Here is a 22,223-nt window from a genome sequence, read left to right on the forward strand (position 1 = left end):
TGAAACAGTCATTAAAAATCTCCAAACAAACAAAAGCCCAGGGCCAGACGGCTTCCCGGGGGAATTCTACCAAACATTTAAAGAAGAATTAATTCCTATTCTCCTGAAACTGTTCCAAAAAATAGAAATGGAAGGAAAACTTCCAAACTCATTTTATGAGGCCAGCATCACCTTGATCCCAAAACCAGACAAGGATCCCACCAAAAAAGAGAGGTATAAACCGATATCCTTGATGAACACAGATGCGAAAATACTCAACAAAATACTCGCCAATAGGATACAACAGTACATTAAAAAGATTATTCACCATGACCAAGTGGGATTTATTCCAGGGCTGCAAGGTTGGTTCAACATCCGCAAATCAGTCAATGTGATACAACACATCAATAAAAGAAAGAACAAGAACCATATGATACTCTCAATAGATGCTGAAAAAGCATTTGACAAAGTACAGCATCCCTTCCTGATCAAAACTCTTCAAAGTGTAGGGATAGAGGGCACATACCTCAATATCATCAAAGCCATCTATGAAAAACCCACCGCAAATATCATTCTCAATGGAGAAAAACTGAAAGATTTTCCACTAAGGTCAGGAACACGGCAGGGATGTCCATTATCACCACTGCTATTCAACATAGTACTAGAGGTCCTAGCCTCAGCAATCAGACAACAAAAGGAAATTAAAGGCATCCAAATCGGCAAAGAAGAAGTCAAATTATCACTCTTCGCAGATGATATGATACTATATGTGGAAAACCCAAAAGACTCCACTCCAAAACTGCTAGAACTTATACAGGAATTCAGTAAAGTGTCAGGATATAAAATCAATGCACAGAAATCAGTTGCATTTCTCTACACCAACAGCAAGACAGAAGAAAGAGATATTAAGGAGTCAATCCCATTTACAATTGCATCCAAAACCATAAGATACCTAGGAATAAACCTAACCAAAGAGACACAGACTCTATACTCAGAAAACTATAAAGTACTCATGAAAGAAATTGAGGAAGACACAAAGAAATGGAAAAATGTTCCATGCTCCTGGATTGGAAGAATAAATATTGTGAAAATGTCTATGCTACCTAAAGCAATCTACACATTTAATGCAATTCCTATCAAAGTACCATCCATCTTTTTCAAAGAAATGGAACAAATAATTCTAAAATTTATATGGAACCAGAAAAGACCTCGAATAGCCAAAGGGATATTGAAAAAGAAAGCCAACGTTGGTGGCATCACAATTCCGGACTTCAAGCTCTATTACAAAGCTGTCATCCTCAAGACAGCATGGTACTGGCACAAAAACAGACACATAGATCAATGGAACAGAATAGAGAGCCCAGAAATAGACCCTCAAATCTATGGTCAACTCATCTTCGACAAAGCAGGAAAGAATGTCCAATGGAAAAAAGACAGCCTCTTCAATAAATGGTGCTGGGAAAATTGGACAGCCACATGCAGAAAAATGAAATTGGACCATTTCCTTACACCACACACAAAAATAGACTCAAAATGGATGAAGGACCTCAATGTGCGAAAGGAATCCATCAAAATCCTTGAGGAGAACACAGGCAGCAACCTCTTCGACCTTTGCCGCAGCAACATCTTCCTAGGAACAACGCAAAAGGCAAGGGAAGCAAGGGAAAAAATGAACTATTGGGATTTCATCAAGATCAAAAGCTTTTGCACAGCAAAGGAAACAGTTAACAAAATCAAAAGACAACTGACAGAATGGGAGAAGATATTTGCAAACGACATATCAGATAAAGGACTAGTGTCCAGAATCTATAAAGAACTTAGCAAACTCAACACCCAAAGAACAAATAATCCAATCAAGAAATGGGCAGAGGACATGAACAGACATTTCTGCAAAGAAGACATCCAGATGGCCAACAGACACATGAAAAAGTGCTCCATATCACTCGGCATCAGGGAAATACAAATCAAAACCACAATGAGATATCACCTCACACCAGTCAGAATGGCTAAAATCAACAAGTCAGGAAATGACAGATGCTGGCGAGGATGCGGAGAAAGGGGAACCCTCCTACACTGTTGGTGGGAATGCAAGCTGGTGCAGCCACTCTGGAAAACAGCATGGAGGTTCCTCAGAATGTTGAAAATAGAACTGCCCTATGACCCAGCAATTGCACTATTGGGTATTTACTCTAAAGATAGAAACGTAGTGATCCAAAGGGGCACGTGTACTCGAATGTTTATAGCAGCAATGTCCACAATAGCCAAACTATGGAAAGAACCTAGATGTCCATCAACAGATGAATGGATCAAGAAGATGTGGTATATATACACAATGGAATACTATGCAGCCATCAAAAGAAATGAAATCTTGCCATTTGCGACAACATGGATGGAACTAGAGCGAATGATGCTTAGCGAAATAAGTCAAGCAGAGAAAGACAACTATCATATGATCTCCCTGATATGAGGAAGTGGTGATGCAACATGGGGGCTTAAGTGGGTACGAGAAGAATAAATGAAAGAAGATGGGATTGGGAGGGAGACAAACCATAAGTGACTCTTAATCTCACAAAACAAACTGAGGGTTGCTGGGGGGAGGGGGTTTGGGAGAACGGGGTGGTATTATGGACATTGGGGAGGGTATGTGTTTTGGTGAGTGGGTAAATTTGGAATAGCCAAACAATGATATCTTCTGTTACATGTAAGGTCAAGTGAAGCAATAATCAAGAATCAGACTCAAATTATGTGTTGGGGTTAAGGAATTTATAGATGAACAATGAGGAAGTGTAGTCAAGAAGACAGTAGGTGTTCATAAAATGGCTAAGCTAAGATTGTCCAGGGAAAATAAAGATAATCACTCAGAGGCTAGGAAAAGAAGTAGTGGTGTTTTCAGAAACAGAACACCAAAATTTAGTATCTACTAATGCCCAAGGATGAGTTCTACCCATCCACCGACCCAGCCCTGACAAAAAGTGAAAACTTTTTTTTTTTGAAAACCTTTGTCTTCTTTTCCGGTTCATAATAGTTCATAAAATAATAGTTTGAATTATCACAAATATGGTTTAGTGATACCCATTTTGCTTTCCTAGTTGACCTTTCATTCTTTCGTTGTAGGGACTCTTTGTCAGAGGAGAACTCTAATCTGTATTATTTTACTTATGGTCATTAATTTACGCATTCCACAAACGTTTATTTATTTTTTATTTTTTTTTAAGAATTATTTATTTATTTGACAGAGAGAGATTACAAGTAGGCAAAGAGGCAGGCAGAGAGAGAGAGGAGGAAGCAGGCTCCCTGCTGAGCAGAGAGCCTGATGCGGGACTCGATCCCAGGACCCTGAGATCTCAGACTCAGTATGTGCAAATTGAACTAAGGTTCCCAATATTATTTAAATTTTGTATCTGTTTTTTTTTTTAATTTTTTATTTTTTATAAACATATATTTTCATTCAGGGCACCTGGGCAACTGAGTTGGTTAGGTGTCTGACTCTTGATCTCAGTTCAGTCTTGATCTTAAGGTCAAGTCCCACATTGGGCTCCACAGGGTACAGCCTACTTAAAAAAAAATAGTTGTTCATTCATTCATTCAACAAATATTGACTGAGTACCTACTATGTGCCAAACACTGTTCTGGGTCATAGGGCTATAGAAGTGAATGAAGCAAACCTAATTCATATCCTCTAAGACCACGCAGTTATAGGTGATATGAAAAGTATATGATTAAGAAAAGTTAGGTAGTATAGAGTATATAACAAGATTTAGTATGTGCCTTTATAGTATCAAAATATAGTATCAAAAGTCTTACAGGAATGTTATTTTTTAACTACCTTGAGGAAGTGCAGTTTATTTTGAGAATTCAAAAGTGAGTAGTTAGTTTTACATATTGACAGTGGAGAGGTTTGAAGAGATCATCCTGAATGGAAAGGATAGCATATGCTCCCCTGGGTAGAAAGAAGCCAGCATATTGGGAGAACTGGAAGCAGAAGGCTTTATCTGGAGCACCAGAAGAGGAAAGAAATGTGCCCCTTTTAGAGACTGGAGAGAAGGGACAAAGAGCCTCACAACTATGTTAAGAGCATGATTTTTATCCTTACATGAAAACTGATAAATGATTGTAAATGAGTGACATGAACAGATGGGAATTCTTTGAAAACTCTTTGTTCAGAGTATTAGAAAAACACTAGGAAATGAAATGAAACAATATGCAAAGAAAGCAACTATCATTTTTAGGGTATTATCTTCTATGACTAGGAATTTATTCATATAAAAATTAGAAATGAGGACACCGGGTGGCTCAGTTGGTTAAGCCTCTAACTCCTGGTTTTGGCTTAGGTCATGATCTTAGGATTCCGGAATCAAGCCTGGCATGGGTGTAGGGTTCCTCACTCAGCAGAGAGTCTGCTTCTATGCCTCACTCTCCCTCTGCACCCCTGCCACTCTCTCTAAAAATAAATAAATATACCTTTTTTTTAAAAGAAAAAATTGGAAATGATAACATTCTTTTAGGATTCTTGGGAGGATTAAATATGTGAAGTGCTTTACATGGTTTCCAATACATTATAGGAAATGTTATTTTCCTTCTTAGTCTCTAGATAAAGTAAAATCAAGTTAAATTGACTGTTTACCACTTTGTTTAAAAATAATTTAATGCTAACTGACTGACATTGTTAGGGGAAAAAGTAGAAGGTTTTCAAGAATATGACTTTCCATTCCGGGAATATCCTTCATCTATGTATTAAGGAAGGAAGCCTGATATTGTCAGAATGACATCCTTGATGGGCGTTGGCCTTTAGAGGTACCAAGATCAGAAAGGCCTAAAAAAAAAAAAAAAAAACCACCACCAACAACAACAACAAAAAAAAAACAAAAAAAAACCAAAGGCCTACACCTGGGAGACCACCATAATACAGGATTGCCTTGGGATATTTGCATTCAGTTTGAGGTTAATTATAATTACCTCTAAGTCCCTCAGGAAGTCACATCATATTAAAATCTTCTAAGCACCCTGAATATCCTGCTTCACTAGGGAAAACAACTTGAAGCCATACCAGGCCTCATAATGGAAATTTTCATCATATTTATGTCCTGAAAGCCTTGGTTTCCTAAAAATGGTGTTGATAAAGCAGTTTGTAGCAATTTATAGATTTGAAATTTTGAGTGAATTTTAAAAGAAAATTCTCCAGTACAGGTGCACAACACATCTTGAATTTTAGGGTTTCTCTTTCAGATTGAAAATGTACTTAAAAGGGGAATATTATTTACTATACTTGGCAGTAATAGTGCTTGGGAGTGACTGAGAGCCTTCTAAGACTCTCTTAGCTTTCAAATGAGTGTGGGAGCTATGGCACACAGTATCCACTGGTTTCTGAGGAAGTCTTTTGGCAGAATGTCTAAATACCAAACTCCAATAGGTGTGCTTTTCTAGAAAAATAAAATAACAAGAAGCAGAGGCCATGACTGTTAATTATTACATTATTTCAAAGCACAGAATTGTTTTTTAAGCAGGCAGTGGTAGGAAAATATTCCAGCCTGGATCACCATTTATTTTGAAAATTAATCAAAACATGGTCATTAGAGCTCATATGTAGATGGTAAGCATTTCAGGAAAAGTGCCCTTTCCATAATTCTTCAGGCTTGTGATGCTGTGAGCTGTTGATATTTTTGTTTCACTTATTAAATTGTTCTAATATAGACAAATAATGCAGCCCTTAGTACTGACCTCAAAATTTGAGTTAGTTGAAATTGAACTGAGTGGAAATTGCAAAGTTTTCACATACTATGAGGTTTTATACTTCACTCAAAATATTGAAATTGGTTAAAAGAAACAGAGACTAGTAAAGAAAAAGTACCATGTTCCTTAGAAAGATAACTAAGAAAGGTAATCAACTAAAGGGACATATATTTTTTGAGCATGATAAATAGAACTGTTTAGATCAAGAAGATTTGTAGTTTAGCTCTTGAAGCTAGGGTCCATTAAAAAGAGAAGACAGAGTTTATTTTATAGATACTACCTGTCAATTGCATGAACACTTTACATTGTTGGAATAATGGAGCACACAAGCAACCATGCTAGAAGATAGAAAGTGAAAATACATTGATTCCTGATTCATTGGCTGCCTAGAATCATAAAAATTCAGACATCATTTGACAACAACAACTAGTCTTTTCAAATGTTTTGGAGACTTAAAGAAATATCAAAGGAATTATCATTAGTAGTAGTAGTGGTATCATTTTTCATCCTAGCTGCTCAATATGCATATATGTATAGCAACAGAATGCTTACCTGGCACAAGAAAATATACGGCAGTATTTACAGGCAAGATGAATAACCAAGCCTATATCTGATTCTTAACATGTATTCAGGTTTTTCTACTGACAAAAAATATAATTTAAAGTTAATCAATTTTGGTACTGTTGACATTAATTTAGAAAAGGTATAACAAATAATAAAAACACAAAATAGTAGTGGTTATGTGGTTTTTTTTTGTTTTGTTTTGTTTTGTTTTGTGTGTGTGTGTGTGTGTGTGTGATATATGCTGAGTTTAAAGAAATGAGTATGACTTCTGCCCTGGAGGACCTTACAGTTTAAGTGGAGGAGGAAGAAAAGAAGTAATGACAATGGCATATGAGGAAGGTATATAAACAGTAAAGTGTTTATTCCTTGTGAAATATTTGGAAAGTAATATTTAGTCTGTATCTAAAAGCCCTGTGAAAGTTATTTGAGAAGGGTAAAAGGTGGTAGTGCAACCCAGACAGAGGGAATGGCATGGTCAAGGACTCAGAGGCATACAATTGAATGGGCCTATGCCTACCTCTCAACTACATGCTTTTCTTCCTATCATCCTTATGTAAACTAGTCTTATCACCCAAGTTTTTTAAACCTAGAGACCTAGGTTTAAAAAACCTAGAGGGCTGCTACTCCTACAAATCCTTCTTTACTCCTTTATTTTTTACTCACATATGTACCTCTGAATCTTTCCTAGTTTTTCTCCTGCTTTTCCAAAAAGAATTTTCTGCCCCATCTTAATTGGTATCATTAAAATAAAATTTGATTCCAGAGCTATTACAATAGCTTCTAAAAGGGTATTTTACTAGAAACTAGTTTTACTCTAGTACATCCTTTGCCTTCCAGTCACTCCATACACTCTCTTATCTGGTTCTGAACAATTGCCATCTTTCATGCTTTGCTTGCACGCCTGCTCTTTCTTTTCACTGAAATGCCCTTTCCATCCTCCTGCACATGACCTGACTCAGTCTTCAAGGCTTAAACGAACAGTCACCTATTGAGAGGAATCTTACCCACTCTTCCTTCCAGCTTATCAGTTCTTTCTTTGTGTTCTCATATGGCTCAGCACTTAAACTAATTTAGTCACATCTTACTTTAATTACTTGGTTACCTGATTTATTCCCTTTACATATTAAACACTCTTCTGAAAAAGAATCATGATTGTATTTTACATTTACTATAGATTTTAGCATAATACCACATCTGCCACATGTAGGAATAAAACAAGTGCTTTATGAGTAATTGAGTATCTAAATGCTCATGAATCAATATACTGTTAACATTCAAAATGATTAATAGTGATTCATTAAGTTTACAATCTGATATAAAATATCAATAAAATGTTACTGATTATATATAAATCTGATGTTAAAATAAAATTATAAATAATAGGGGCAAAATTTTTTTTTTTTTATTGGAAGGTGCTATCAAAGGCAGAAAGGTTTTGAATGGACATTACTTGCTTTGTTCTAAATGAACTAAAATATCTGTAAGACAATCATAATTGAAGACCTTGTCTTAACCAGAATACTCAACAAATATAGGCATAAAATATGGCATAAAATAGGCAACAAATATGGTATAAAATGCAAGGATATAGGTTTTCCAGGCTCTAGTATGTATGTAATCCAGAAACTGAGAATATTGACTGTTGAGATAAGGTGTCAAAATGTCTATTAAAGTGGTGAATTCTCAGGGTTTGCAGTTGAATGTTGAGGATCATAAAATCAACAACTCACATGGACCGTATAGGATCTGAGACCTCCCATGACAAAACGGCACATCCATGCATTGTTTCTTTTGCTGACCTTAGCAGAAAAGCTTTCAGTTTTTCTACATTAAGAATGATATTTGTGGTGGGTTTCTCATAGATGGCTTTGATAATATTGAGGCATGTGCCCTCTATCCCTACATTTTGAAGAGTTTTGATCAGGAAGGGATTCTGTACTTTGTCAAATGCTTTTTCAGCATCTATTGAGAGTATCATATGGTTCTTGTTCTTTCTTTTATTGATGTGTTGTATCACATTGACTGATTTGTGGATGTTGAACCAACCTTGCAGCCCTGGAATAAATTCCACTTGGTCGTGGTGAATAATCCTTTTAATGCACTGTTGAATCCGATTGGTTAGTATTTTGATGAGAATTTTCGCATCTGTGTTCATCAAGGATATTGGTCTGTAGTTCTGTTTTTTGACGGGATCCTTGTCTGGCTTTGGGATCAAGGTGATGCTGGCCTCATAAAATGAGTTTGGAAGTTTTCCTTCCATTTCTATTTTTTGGAACAGTTTCAGGAGAATAGGAATTAGTTCTTCTTTAAATGTTTGGTAGAATTCCCCTGGGAAGCCGTCTGGCCCTGGGCTTTTGTTTGTTTGGAGATTTTTGATGACTGTTTCAATCTCCTTACTGGTTATGGGTCTGTTCAGGTTTTCTATTTCTTCCTGGTTCAGCTTTGGTAGTTTATATGTTTCTAGGAATGCATCCATTTCTTCCATATTGTCAAATTTGCTGAGACCACACAACAGAGCTGATTTTATATCAGACTCATGAGAGTCAGAGATTTTACCTTGTATCAGCTTTACTAACAACTGCAAGGATATAAGTAATCTCAATGAACGGTGAAGTATGGAGAAGTAGGTGATTTGCTGTATCTTTCACTTTTTAGCTATGACACAGCAAATGTCATTCCCTAGGTCCTTTTTTGTTACATGCTCTGACCAAGATTTAATATGTGACCTCCCAGAGTAATGTATGTGGCAAAATCACATACACAAAAGGGACTGTTTCAGTCATGAATACATCTCCATTTTATAAATAATTATAATTACATAGCTTACATGTTATTTCTCTTGATTCACAGATTGCAGGGTTTTGTTGTTGTTGTTATTTGTTTATTTGTATTTTTCCATAGCCAATCCTAGAATGAGCAGATACATTTTTCTAGAATCATTCTATCCTTTGTCTTTCTGGGAAATACAACTTTGCCTGAAAGCTTCTCATTAGCATGCTTAGAAAGGAATCTTACAAGATTACCTCCCTTCTTTTCTGGTCATGCTTCCTTACTCCCATGGAAGGAAAGAATGGAGTGCAAGCTGATGAATCCTTTCATTCCCACCTGGTGTTGTGTACTTTGCTTTTCTTCTGCTTGTCAGTGGATATGTGTATTTATGGAGCAATGCTGAGACTGGGGGAAGATGTAGCTGGTTCAAGAAAACTTGGTTCCTTATTGTAATTTGGAAATACATAAAATCTTTTAGAAGCTTCTCACTTTTGGGGTCAGATTTGACAATAAAAACTCTGAAATCTCTTACATTTATGCTGGCCAATTGTTTTGGTCTTAATTTATTTTATCCAGAAAATAATATCAGTGAAATGGGGGAAGCATACATAATAGAAATCACCTGCTTTTTAATATTAATTTGATTTTGGGGAAAAGAAAGTAAAGTTCGACACCATATAGATCCATACACTGTTTACATGAAACCTGAACAAACTAGAGGGAAACTGTGAGGGTTTAAAGAACTAAAAGTAATCGTTGGTTATCACAAGAAACATGTGAGTAGGTGATTTGCTGTATCTTTCACTTTTTAGCTATGTTGAATTGGGTAATTTAAAGTGGGAAAGTTTTATGTAACAAAAGGGAAAATAATATAAAAGTTCTTCCTATATCTCCTTCAAAAAGGAAAATGGAAAAGGAAAAGGAAACAACAAATATCACACTTGTCAGTTGTTCCTGAAAAGAAATACCATCTGTTGGTCTTAATTTATGAATAGTGATAATACAGAATCTACATATAAAATAAGAGACTCTTTCAAAGTCCAACATGATTATTTTAGTTTCTGATTTACATAGGGTATTTTTCATTTTAAGTATTTTCAATGTTAAAATCATATCAAGAATTTTTTTTAAGAGGGGCCCATGGGTGGCTCGCCTGTTAAGTGTCTGCCTTCGGCTCAGGTCATTATCCTGGGATCCTGGGATTGAGTCCTGCACTGGTCTCCTTGTTCAGCGGAGAGCCTGCTTCTCCCTCTGCCTGCTGCTCCTCCGGCTTGTGCTCTCTCTTTCTCTCTGACAAATAAATAAACAAATAATATATTTTTTAAAAAGAATATTTTAAACATAAAAATTTATCTGTGTAGAAACTATATTATAAAATGGAAATGGATACAGTTTTATTTCTGAAAGTTGGTGAATAGTTCTAGTTATCAGTGAAAATAAGTATGATGCTTAATGTTTCCTGAGATAAGTTAATGGACAAAGACACAAGAATAAAGCATAATAAGAAAATACTCTGTCTCCTCTTAACTTTCTTAAATCCACTTGCAAATCCATCATTCAACTTTGAAAGGCAATAATGCAATGTAAAACCAGTGGATCAACTTTGCCCAAAGGACCATAAGCAGCTCTCAGCTTCCCTGGACCAGCCTTCTCAATAAAGCAGAGCAGCTGCATGACATAGCCCCAGCTAACCTCACAATCTTTCTACATCTGAGAAGACTAAGACAAATCAGATGAGAAATTGAGATGCTGACCCCAAACTCCGGATGACAATGCCTGCTTTCAAATTCACAGTCTTTCTTTAATACAATTCACCCTTGCTCTCCTAATTTTAATGAAATCTTGAAAGAAATATATATTCTCCCTGAAAATAAGATTTCTGGTTACATCTGACATTTTATACCATCAAGGTTTCTGAAAATTACTAAATATATTACTCATCAGTTGCTTTATGATCTTTTAGGAGAGATGAGACAAATCTTAAGCCAGTCCTATAGGATTTCTTTTAAACCATAACCAATCATAGATTTTTCTTTTTCTTCTTTTAAATAAAACTGTAGTAGCCTCTCTTGAATTGAACACCTAATTTAATGTGGATTCACTAGATAACAATGACTTTTTAACAAGGCATGGTATCCTGAAATTTTACTGACATTCAATTTTCAACGAGCTTCTTTGATTTGTACAGAGGCTTTTAAGGAACTTGTATTACTAGGCTATCATATGACTCACCTTTTATTTTTAATATATCGTTATTTTTTAACCAAATAATAAGCAAATAGATGGAACAAAAGTAGTTCACTGGTTTGAGAAACAACCTAGCGTGTGATACTATATTATGTTTCATGACTCCGTAATTGGCTTACACTGTGATGCTTCTAAGAAGAAGGACTCACACCTATTTCCTTTGAAAGAAAATTAAAAAGCTGGAGGAACAAACGGAAAAACAGGCTTGTGTGAGATTTCATTATCTCCTAGTTCTGTGAAGAAAAAAAAAAGCCATATTGTGTTAAGGGACAATTTCTAGGTGGGGGACATCAAATCTCACAGAAGATGAATCTTCCAAAGAAAGGTGGGTTCATGTCTATAGAGAGATACTCCTTTTTCTTGGGAAAAGAAATTTTCCTCGGGAAAATCATTTCCAAAAAAAAAAAACCAGGGAGATACAACAAAAATTAATTCTCCCTTGGGGAGGAATGTGATAGTGACAAGTAGAGTCTAAGCACTTAGAAACATGGGGAAAGTTATAGAGAAGTCTTCAGACAGTTCTGAATTTAGAGCACGAGAGTTAACTAAGGTCAGGGGAACATATTGTCAACAAAATTGCAACTGAAGTGGGAGGACATCCTGGACACTAGCGATTGCCAAAGAACCAGCCAGGAAATTGATAGGAGGAGAAACACAAGGGTGCATTAAGAGCCAGCTTTTAGTGTCAGTGTTTCACTTTAATGTTTTGAACAATGTGGAATACATACTAACCATTTTTTCAAGAGCCTGGTATTATTTTAAAAGTTTAGTTAAAAAAATATATAAGCATTTAGAAAATGCAGACTCAGGGGGCACCTGGGTGGCTCAGTGGGTTAAACCTCTGCCTTCGGCTCAGGTCATGATCTTGGGGTCCTGGGATCAAGCCCTGCATCGGGCTCTCTGCTCAGTGTGGAGACTGCTTTCCCCTCTCTCTCTGCCTGCCTCTTTGCCTACTTGTAATCTCTCTCTCTCTCTGTCAAATAAATAATTAAAGTCTTTAAAAAAAAAAAGAAAATACAGAATTGGTAAGTTAAGAATCTATACTCCCAGAAACAATGACTGTTACTATTTTATTTTATTTTCTTTCATCTTTTTCTATATTTTTTATCTTAAAGAGTTGTGATTATATATATCCATATATGTGCACAGATATACCTATATGTGTGATTTTCTACTTGCCTTTCTCACTTAATAATTATACACAAACTTATCTTCATGTTAATATAATAAAAGAGCCTTAATTCTTTTCCAGTTAGGAGAAAACAATCTGACAAGAATCTTATCCTGGGAATATAAATACATTTTAAAGAAAAACCCCACAAATTTATGAAGTTCTAATAGCGTAGAATTGGTTTTGAGTTATGGGGTTTTCTTGGTATTCCTCCATGCATTCAGTTTAGAAAATTTCTTCATCCACTTGCATTCACATTCCACAACACACTGTAGGTATTATTAATGCATCATAGTAATGATAGAAAATTTTTACTTGACTGGAAATTGAGCACTGAGTTGACTTTCATCCTATTCCTAGTAATTCTTGAATCCAAGGATCTGGTGCTCCTTAAATGCAAGCTATATACATTTAGAGAGGTTTAACTATATGATAAAATAAGTGATAGATTCTTTTTTTCCTAGTTTTGGTGTTCTGATTTCCACATAAAGATTAACATAGTTTTTTACTTCTGTCATCTGGTAACCCTCCAACTATAGTTGTGAAGAAGAAATCTTAATTTGACTGCTGATAGAGCACTATGTTGCAAAGAGGTTTCTAATCCAGACTACTGCCTACACTGCTGAGCTAGAGATTTATGAGCAAGGTCAGGCTTGGTAGTCCAAGTATGCCAGTGTAATTAAAAGGCCACTGGATTTGTCATCTAAGTGTAAAATACTCTTTGGCACAGAGTGAAGCCCTCATTTTCTAAGTAAATTAACTGTAATAACTATCAAACTACAGCTGGTAAGCAAGCCAGCCATCTGTGAAAAGGAAATCCATTGAGAACAAAAGCCTTGTTAGACAGTTCTTCAAGATATGGAAAATTTGAACAAACTGAGCTGTTTTTGAGCCCACGAAAGGCAAAAGACAACATAAAGTATCACCTTATTACTTCGGCTTTGCAAAGAAAAACAGATGGGAGATGAAAGGACAAGTTGGATTGTTAAGATGTTCATCCTGAAATTGGCACAAGCAGATGAAACGAGCATAGTGAGATCACTGCATTTATAAGCTAGTAATGGTTATGTGGCAGATACCTTATGTAACTCTCTGCTATCCCAGTGTGTCTGGATTCTGCAAAGTTTTCTGGGGTCCCTTAATTATTTGTAAACTCTTATTAGTGGGCCATGGAACTGAATTTGTGAATTTTGTTCAACTTTACTTTGGGCAAGGAAATACAATGGAATAATCATTCTGTTTCTTCACCTGGAACCTCCATAAAATAGCACCGGTATTTAAAGCTTTTCAGTCCTATGGCTAATGGAAACTGGAGATCTTTTTTTTTTTTTTTAAAGATTTTATTTGTTTATTTGACAGACAGAGATCATAAGTAGGCAGAGAGGCAGGCAGAGAGAGAGAGAGGGAAGCAGGCTCCCCGCCAAGCAGAGAGCCCGACGTGGGACTCGATCTCAGGACCCTGAGATCATGACCTGAGCCGAAGGCAGCAGCTTAACCCACTGAGCCACCTAGGCGCCCCGGAAACTGGAGTTCTAATAATGTCTCTTCAGAGTCTCTTTATTATAGGAGATCCAAAGAAGGTATGCCATACTTTTTTTTTTTAATGCTTAAAGGAATTCCTAATTCCTCTACTGAACTAATGAATTTCACCCAAAACCCTTTTGGAGGAAAGAGAATGGATACAGAATCAGAAAAATCTATGATTGAATCTCAGCTCAATCACATTCTGACACTGGGCCAAACACTTTAACCTCTTTGATTCTTATTTCTGCCAATTTTTAATTTCTAAAACAAAAACAGTATGTCATTTACAGCATCTTTTAAGCCTGAAATCATATCATATTTCTGGAATACCTCTGCTTAGTGACTGTACCATAGAGGATGCTATGTCTATGTTCATGTCTACTTTTGAAGCTAAGTCAAAGAAACCCAGTATTTTTCATTTTTCCCTATACTCACGGGCATTCTCTTAATTGCTTTAGTTATTTCCTTAAAGGAAATCGTGACAGTGTGGGGTGAAATTACAACCAGTCACAAAAAGACACTAACAGGAAGATAGTTGTTGATAGGGCAGCTAGAATGAAGAGACAAAAATAGAACATATATAAAACTAAGACTGGAAAGCTACTATCAAAGCTAAGCTATCTGTACGTACTACCAAGTGGGGAGCTGCCAGTCCTGGAAGAATTTATAAGATTCTGTATTAAGGTACAACTAATATATTTTCACATGTGGTAAGTCAGTCCTATCATAACAACCCTCCCCCCTTTTTTTTTTTTTTTTTTGCCTCTGCTACATGATGTACTATAGATCAATTACTGAAAAATGCCTTGAGGAGTAATAATACTAAATACATAATTATTATTTATGGCTATTTATTTCACTTGAGTAAAAACTTGTTGACAGCCTCATTATGTCAAGCCTATAGCAAACTGATAACTTATTCTGTGGTCTTTGAAATTATTTGTTGGATTGTGCTGTGTATGAGCAAATGAGTGATGACTGAAAACTGTTAAATGGAACAAGCAGGGGGTTGGCAGGCATAAGGAGAAGCAGGCTTCCTGCTGAAGGAGCCCGATGCACGACTGATCTCAGGACCCTGGGATCATGAACCTAGTCAAAGGCAGATGCCCAACCGAGTGAGGCACACAGGTGCCCCCAAATAAATTAAATATTCAAAAAATATACCTAGCAAAGTTTCTCCATTGTGTAGGAGGATTAAATAGATAACATTTTTATTTCTGACCCTAAAATTTGTTTTTCAGGTTTTCAAATATTCTGATAATAAATTTCAGTAGTTGAAGTCAGTTGAGTTTGTAATTTTTAAAATCTAAATCATAGTTTAGATGAGATCTTAACTTTCATATATTGCAACCAAATTTAACTTTTCTTAAGTTTTTCTTAGGAGGAACATAAGTACTTTGAAAAATGATCAGCCATTTATAATTAAAAGCACATAGATACTTAGGCAAATAAAATGAGTAACTGTATGTGTTTTCCCTTGATAACTTAAAAAGAAGACACAAATATAAGCCATTTCTACTCTCCACTCTCTGTCTCTAAGTTCAGATGTTCAGTTACATATCAGAGAAACAGAATCCCAAGCATGACCAAGTGAATGGATAGCGCATGCGCGCGCGCGCGCGCGCGCGCACACACACACACACACACACACACACTCAAACACACCCCTAACACAGGAATTCTGTTTTAGAAGAAACAAAGTTTGGTGTTTTTAGAATAATGTAATGCCATGGCAGTTCTATTTTATATATATTTTTGGAGATTTCCACTTGCAGAATATAAATGATAATGTTTCCTTCTGCACCAGTGGGGATTGTTTTAGGAGTTTTCTTCTTTTATTTTCCTTTCTTCCTTTCTCTTCTCTTCTCTTCTCTTCTCTTCTCTTCTCTTCTCTTCTCTTCTCTTCTCTTCTCTTTTCCTTTCTTCTTCTTTCTTTCTTTCTTTCTTTCTCTTTCTTTCTTTCAATTAACTCTTTCTTTAGAAGAACTAAAAATATAGAAATAGAGATGTTTGTTTCTGTGGAACAGGACTATTGCTGGGGAGATCTGAAAGAAGAAACTCTTGTTATTATATGCTTTTCTGTTTCAGTTTTTACCATATGTAAGCCTAACTTGAATATGAACATTTAAAAGGTACTTAAGGTAAATCAAGTGCTATCAGGTCGGCCTGGGAGACCCACAAGATGTCCGGGTATCAAGGGGATAAAGAAACACTGAATGAAGGGTTGGGAAGGGCTGATGGGAAGTAGTGACATCTATTAACACCCAAATGTGGATTCTGTCTATTTCCTGTTAATATGATAACACTACTAAATGGTGTGTAACTATTGGCAAGCTCAAATCAATGCCATGCAGTTACCTGGAAAGCATGGAATCATATCATATATTGAATTATCCTATACTGAACTGTTAAATTCTCCTGTAATCTCTCTCTCACTTTTTTGTTCTCATTAATCTATTATTTATTCTCATCAAGTTCTCAAGTCCCTATTGACCTTTTATTACTTTGCAAAATTAATTCTTCACTCTTTTCATTTGCTTTTTACCCAGCCTGTATATCATGGTCAGACATTGCAAATATTCTCAAGCCAGAGGCCTGAAATTCCTGGTTACATTGATTTTTTATACTTGTGTGTCAATAGTATTCTTAGATATAAAAAACAGAAATCAATTCAAGATGACTTACACAATCGAGTCATGTATTTATAGCATATTAAGTAGCTCTTCAAACTACAAGGCTAGAAAACCAGACTCAAAAAATGGAAAAGAACCAAGATGGGGAGCATAACCAAGACTACATCCAAAGTCATATTTCAGAAATGGCTTAAGAAATGATATTACCACTACTTCTATACACTTGCTATTGGGGCACGTGGTTCTGCTGTATCTAGAAATAGAGTATTGCTGGTGCTACACCTGAAAGAAATTGTCCATTCTCTACTTGTCTGGTTGGGTCCGTTATCAAAGAAATGAGACTGAAACAAAGTTACGCAAAGCCTTATTCTATGCCAAGCATTAGAAGTTAGGCTGACCAGCCAGGGAAATGAGGCTGAGACATAGTGAAAGTTATGTAAAGCTTTATTCTATGCCAAGCATTAGAAGTCAGACTGACCGGCCAGAGCCGCCTCCGAAAAGAGCGACGACCCTTGGTCTTACAGGCTAGTTTTTATAGGGCACAATCGCAGACATCTGCATATGTGGCTTTGGCTGATTGGATGTCTCCTACCTGTGTGTTTTAGTAACGGTTACCAATGGCCTTGTTTTAGGTCTGTGTTTTAGTAATAGTTACCTGGAACTGGCCTTCTTTTAGGTGTGTGTTTTAGTAACAGTTACCTGGAACCGAGAGCAGTAACTTTTCTAGACAACAAAATGTCTACCTAGGCAACGTGGAGTCACTATGGCTAAGTAGGCCCAGGCAGGCTCTAAGGGGTTAACATGTTTTAACGTGGAATTGACCCCAACAGTCTGTGTGGCTTACTTCAGAATCAAACTTGTAGGCAGAAGCATGTGCATGAACAAGCCCCACTCCTGTGTTCTTGTCCTAGCTGTTAGGAGTAGGCTTAAGGGAGGGATTTTATAGCTTTTAATGTTACCTACCAAAATTTATAGTGTGACATCCCACAAACGTAAGATAAGGTTTACATGCTAGGCTGCCAAAAGTGGTTAACATAAAATAAAATAAATAAAAATATAACAAATATTTATAACAGTATAATTTACCATTTAATAACTCTTGGTAAACCTACTTTTCACTTTTCCATAAATCTATACTCTATATCTACAGTTTTTCATTGATGCCTACTTGTGATCTCTGTCATTGATGCCTACTTGTGATCTCTGTCAAATAAATAGATAAAAATCTTAAAAAAAAAAAAAAGAAAGTCTAATGATTTACTAAGAAAAGTCAGTTCTACCTCTGAAGTTCCCCATCTCCTCCTTTCTTTTAATATTGTCATTGACTGGACCTATTCCTTCATTTCCTATATTCTGTAAAACTGTAATAGCTTCCTTTTTTTTTTTTTAAAAGATTTTATTTATTTATTTGACAGACAGAGATCACAAGTAGGCAGAGAGGCAGGCAGAGAGAGAGGAAGGGAAGCAGGCTTCCCGCTGAGCAGAGAGCCCAATGTGGGGCTTAATCCCAGGACCCTGGGATCATGACCTGAGCTGAAGGCAGAGGCCTTAACCCACTGAGCCACCCAGGCTCCCCCAGGTGCCACCTGTAATAGCTTCTTAATTTTTTTCCCCCGCCTCTGGCATTCAGCCCCTCCAAATCAACTTTGGTCACTGCCATGAGAGAAAGGTTCTCAAATCACATATCATCGTAACACTCTTTGATTCCATAACATTCTATGACTTTTACTTGTATTCCTTCTTGGATTTTAGGTTCCCCATCATCTGATCCTAAGTGGTCATTTTACTCCTATTACTCCTTCCACCGCACCCGATGCCATATGTAGCATCTGCCTTTCTCAGAGCCTATATTAATCTTCCCTGACACTTTGTCCTTGTTCTTGATGCCCCTTCCATTAATAGTGTCTGTCCTCCCATTTCTGCCTATAAATATCTATTTATTTATTATTTATAAATATATATTTATTAGCATAATGTCTACCTTCAATTTTTCCCTTGTGTGAATTTTAATAGCATTTCATTTTCTTTTATGTTCATACCAGTTTGCATTGTATTTGTAGTTATTCTGTACATATTTGATTCTTTTTAGTAGATCTTAAATTTTATGAGAACAAGTAGCTTCTCTTCTTTCCAGTACCTAGTTCAGAGTTTTAAAGATCATAGGCACTCAGAAAAGGCTTATGGTATTGGATTGAACCCAGAAATGCAATTAAAGATCCTCAACCTATTCAGAGGCAAAATAATGAAAACAGAAATGACAGATACAGTTCTTTGCACTATTACAATTTGAAAGGCTTGTTATGCAAACTCCCCATCATTTGAGTCATAATCATAGAACTAATTAACAGTAGATAGTATTTTCATTAAGCACACTAAAATTTGTGTTTGACATTTAGATATATTAGAATATTTAGCCAATATTTAATTTGACCTTAAGGTGAATTCAACATTTTGAATTTCAAAATGTCTACAATTTTCATATAGTTGCTACGATTTGGGAGCCTAGAATAATTACACAAACAGGTGATCAGCAAATTAGCTTGAGAATGTAAAGATATATCTATTTGAGGACTAACCATTTGTGTTAACTCACACTCAATACCTCATCTACTATTTTCTCTTTTGGCTTTTTTTTTACACACATGAAAAATAGAAATACATTATGTTTTAAATTTCATTCTACATATTGGTCCAATGAATTAATCTAGATTATGCTCTATTTGCTAATGTTAAATTACTAGGAAAGGGTGTGACCAGCTGGATATGGGATAGCAATCATATAATTTATAACCATATAATATAAGAAGCTGCATAAGGAACAAGGAAGTCTGTCTTTGAACAGTTGCACCTTAAGAGATGCAGTTTAGAGGTTTGAGGATGGATTTTGGAGCACACTGCTCATGTTATAATTGCAGCTCTAACCCTCCGTAGCTCTGTGACTTTGGGCTTAATCTGCCTCTCTTCAGTTCCCTTATCTGTAAAATGGGGATAGAAGTATCTGCAATGTAGGGGTATATAAGAATTAACTGAGCATTTAGGGTTATGAAGTGTTTGCATGTATGTTTTTTACTGCAAATATCTGTTGTTAACTTAAATATTAAATGCATTTATTATTTTTATTAGCTCTGTGGCATTTGTTTCTGTTTTTGATCTGAGTTTGTTTTCTTGCTCTCAAGCTTTGTAAGAAACACAGGAATCAATAGGGATTATTTCAACTGAATTTAGAGCTTATCTAAGAGAACTTCAAGGGTTAGGAGACCAAACGAAACAAGAAAAGAGGATTTAAAAGAAGAAATTAGATTAAAAGTTTAAGAGATTAAATGGGTGGATAAAGAAACCCAGCATGTATTTTAGATAAAAGCTGAAAAAGCAGTAGTGCTGCTCTGCTTAGTCAATGGCTCCTGACCCCATTAGCAACAAATGTTTAATCTTGCTCTTATTGTTCTTATTAGTAATGAAAAATGGCCATTTTTTTTTCTTTCCTATGAAGAAATGTATTAAGCATGATCTGTGATTTCCTCTCAGGAGTATTAATAACTAGAAAAGTAAAGGAATGATGATAATATGAGAAAAACACAGAAAATAATTTGTTGAAGTCCTACAGATGTCAAGTGTAAATAATATTTGCCATGGAAATCAATGTTGGTATCAGATAAGAGGAATTAAATTTCAACTCTTATCTTTCAGTTGTACCATATAAAATCTAGGAGTTTTTTTTTTTTTTTAAGATTTTATTTATTTATTTGACAAAGAGAGATCACAAGTAGGCAGAGAAGGCAGGCAGAGAGTGAGGAGGAAGCAGGCCCCCCAGCGAGCAGAGAGCCAGATTTGGGGCTCGATTTCAGGACTCTGGGATCATGACCTGAGCCAGAGGCAGAGGCTTTAACCCACTGAGCCACCCAGGCGCCCCAAAATCTAGGAACTTTTAGGAGAAAACTATAGAGAAACCTGAAGTATATCAAATGAGAGATTATGGTTCAAATATGTTCATTTACTCTTTTTAAAATTATAGTCGACATACAATATTATATTAGTTTCAGGTGTACAATATAGTGACTCAACATTTATATACTTTACAAAATGACCACCAAAATAAGTCTAGATACCTTTGTTCATTCCCTTTTGATCATTGTTGATTTTCTAAGATTAAAGATTTAAAAAAATCTGATTTTCTATAGTTAAATAGTTTAAGCCTAGAGGCACAATTGTAATCCACTTATAGTAACTGTAAGAGTTTATGATATCTACAATCTATGTCTATATCTATATTTATATATCTACCATTATCTATATCACCTATGTCTATATATTTCCTCCTATTTCATGTTATCTTCCAATCTTTATTTTTCCTTGCCTTTATTTTCTCATCCACTTTTGTATCTTGTTACACTATAATTGTGAAAGCATCCTCAATCATTTAAGAAATTACGTAGAATATCAAAAAGACACATAAACACAAAGAGGTAAATAAGGCCTCAGTAATCATTTGTCTTACTGCTTTTTACTGCTTTGGACGTGAGAAACCAGGTTGGGTCTAATAATTACAATTGGATTTATGGCAGAGCTTTTAATTTCTAGTATTAATGGGAAATCATTGGAAAGTAAACTAACATTTCCTTTTTTACTTGTTTTTCCCTGACAAGGGGGTTTTCATTTTCTGGAATTCTATTTCATTCCTTCTTAAGACCTATAAGACCTTACTCACCAATAGTGATTAAAAATTTAGTCTACTTTTGTTTATTTTAAACCACATGATATTTTATTGTTGGTATTTATCACATGGTTCCTTAATTTATTTTTTACTTAATCCTGAGGGATGGAGAAGCCCATTAGGTAGTAACTAATGATCAAGGACTTTTTCCTTTTCATGTAAATCAAAGAAAATTTTATTCTTGATTTCAGTATCTTGAGTTTTCATTAACTTTCACACATTAATATACTCCAGTTAGGTTCTCAGATTTTATTTTTAATGTCATGCCATAAAGAGAGATGAAATACGCCAAACTCTTGATTATCTTGGCAGGTTTGCTAAATCAATACTTTTAATTTTTTCCTGTAGGATATACGTTCTTTTGTTACTAAAAGTCATGGTAGCTTTTTAGTTTTTTGAACATAGATATTCTTCTAGCACCTGCAGAGTAATTCTGTGTGGTCAGAATAACCTATAGACCACATTCAGTCCTTTATTTCTATATAAATTCTTGATTTGAGCTTTTTTTCCCTAATTCTATTAGAATACTCTAAGATGTTAATTTAAAAAAATAGATTCAGAATTATATTCAGAAATTAAACCACTACAGACTATAGGTATCTATCAAGATTTTGTGAGCTCAAATGAAGTCTTTCATCTTTCAGACTGCCACTATATCTCTGAGGACTGAGTAGCAGTCATTTTAACATACTTATTGTATGTCAACATTTAAAAAAAAAGTACTGCATATTTTTGAAAAATCTTAGTATTTATGTGTTCATGAAAGGTACATTAATGTGTAAAATTTATAGATGAAAATGATGTTAGCATTTTGAATAAAAATGCTTTAGAGTTCATTTTGTCTAAAATTTAAATGTACAATGAAATGGTGTTTCTCATAGATTGCAAGAATGGG

Source organism: Mustela nivalis (genome assembly GCF_964662115.1).
Source record: "Mustela nivalis genome assembly, chromosome: 5".
Taxonomy (NCBI): domain Eukaryota; kingdom Metazoa; phylum Chordata; class Mammalia; order Carnivora; family Mustelidae; genus Mustela; species Mustela nivalis.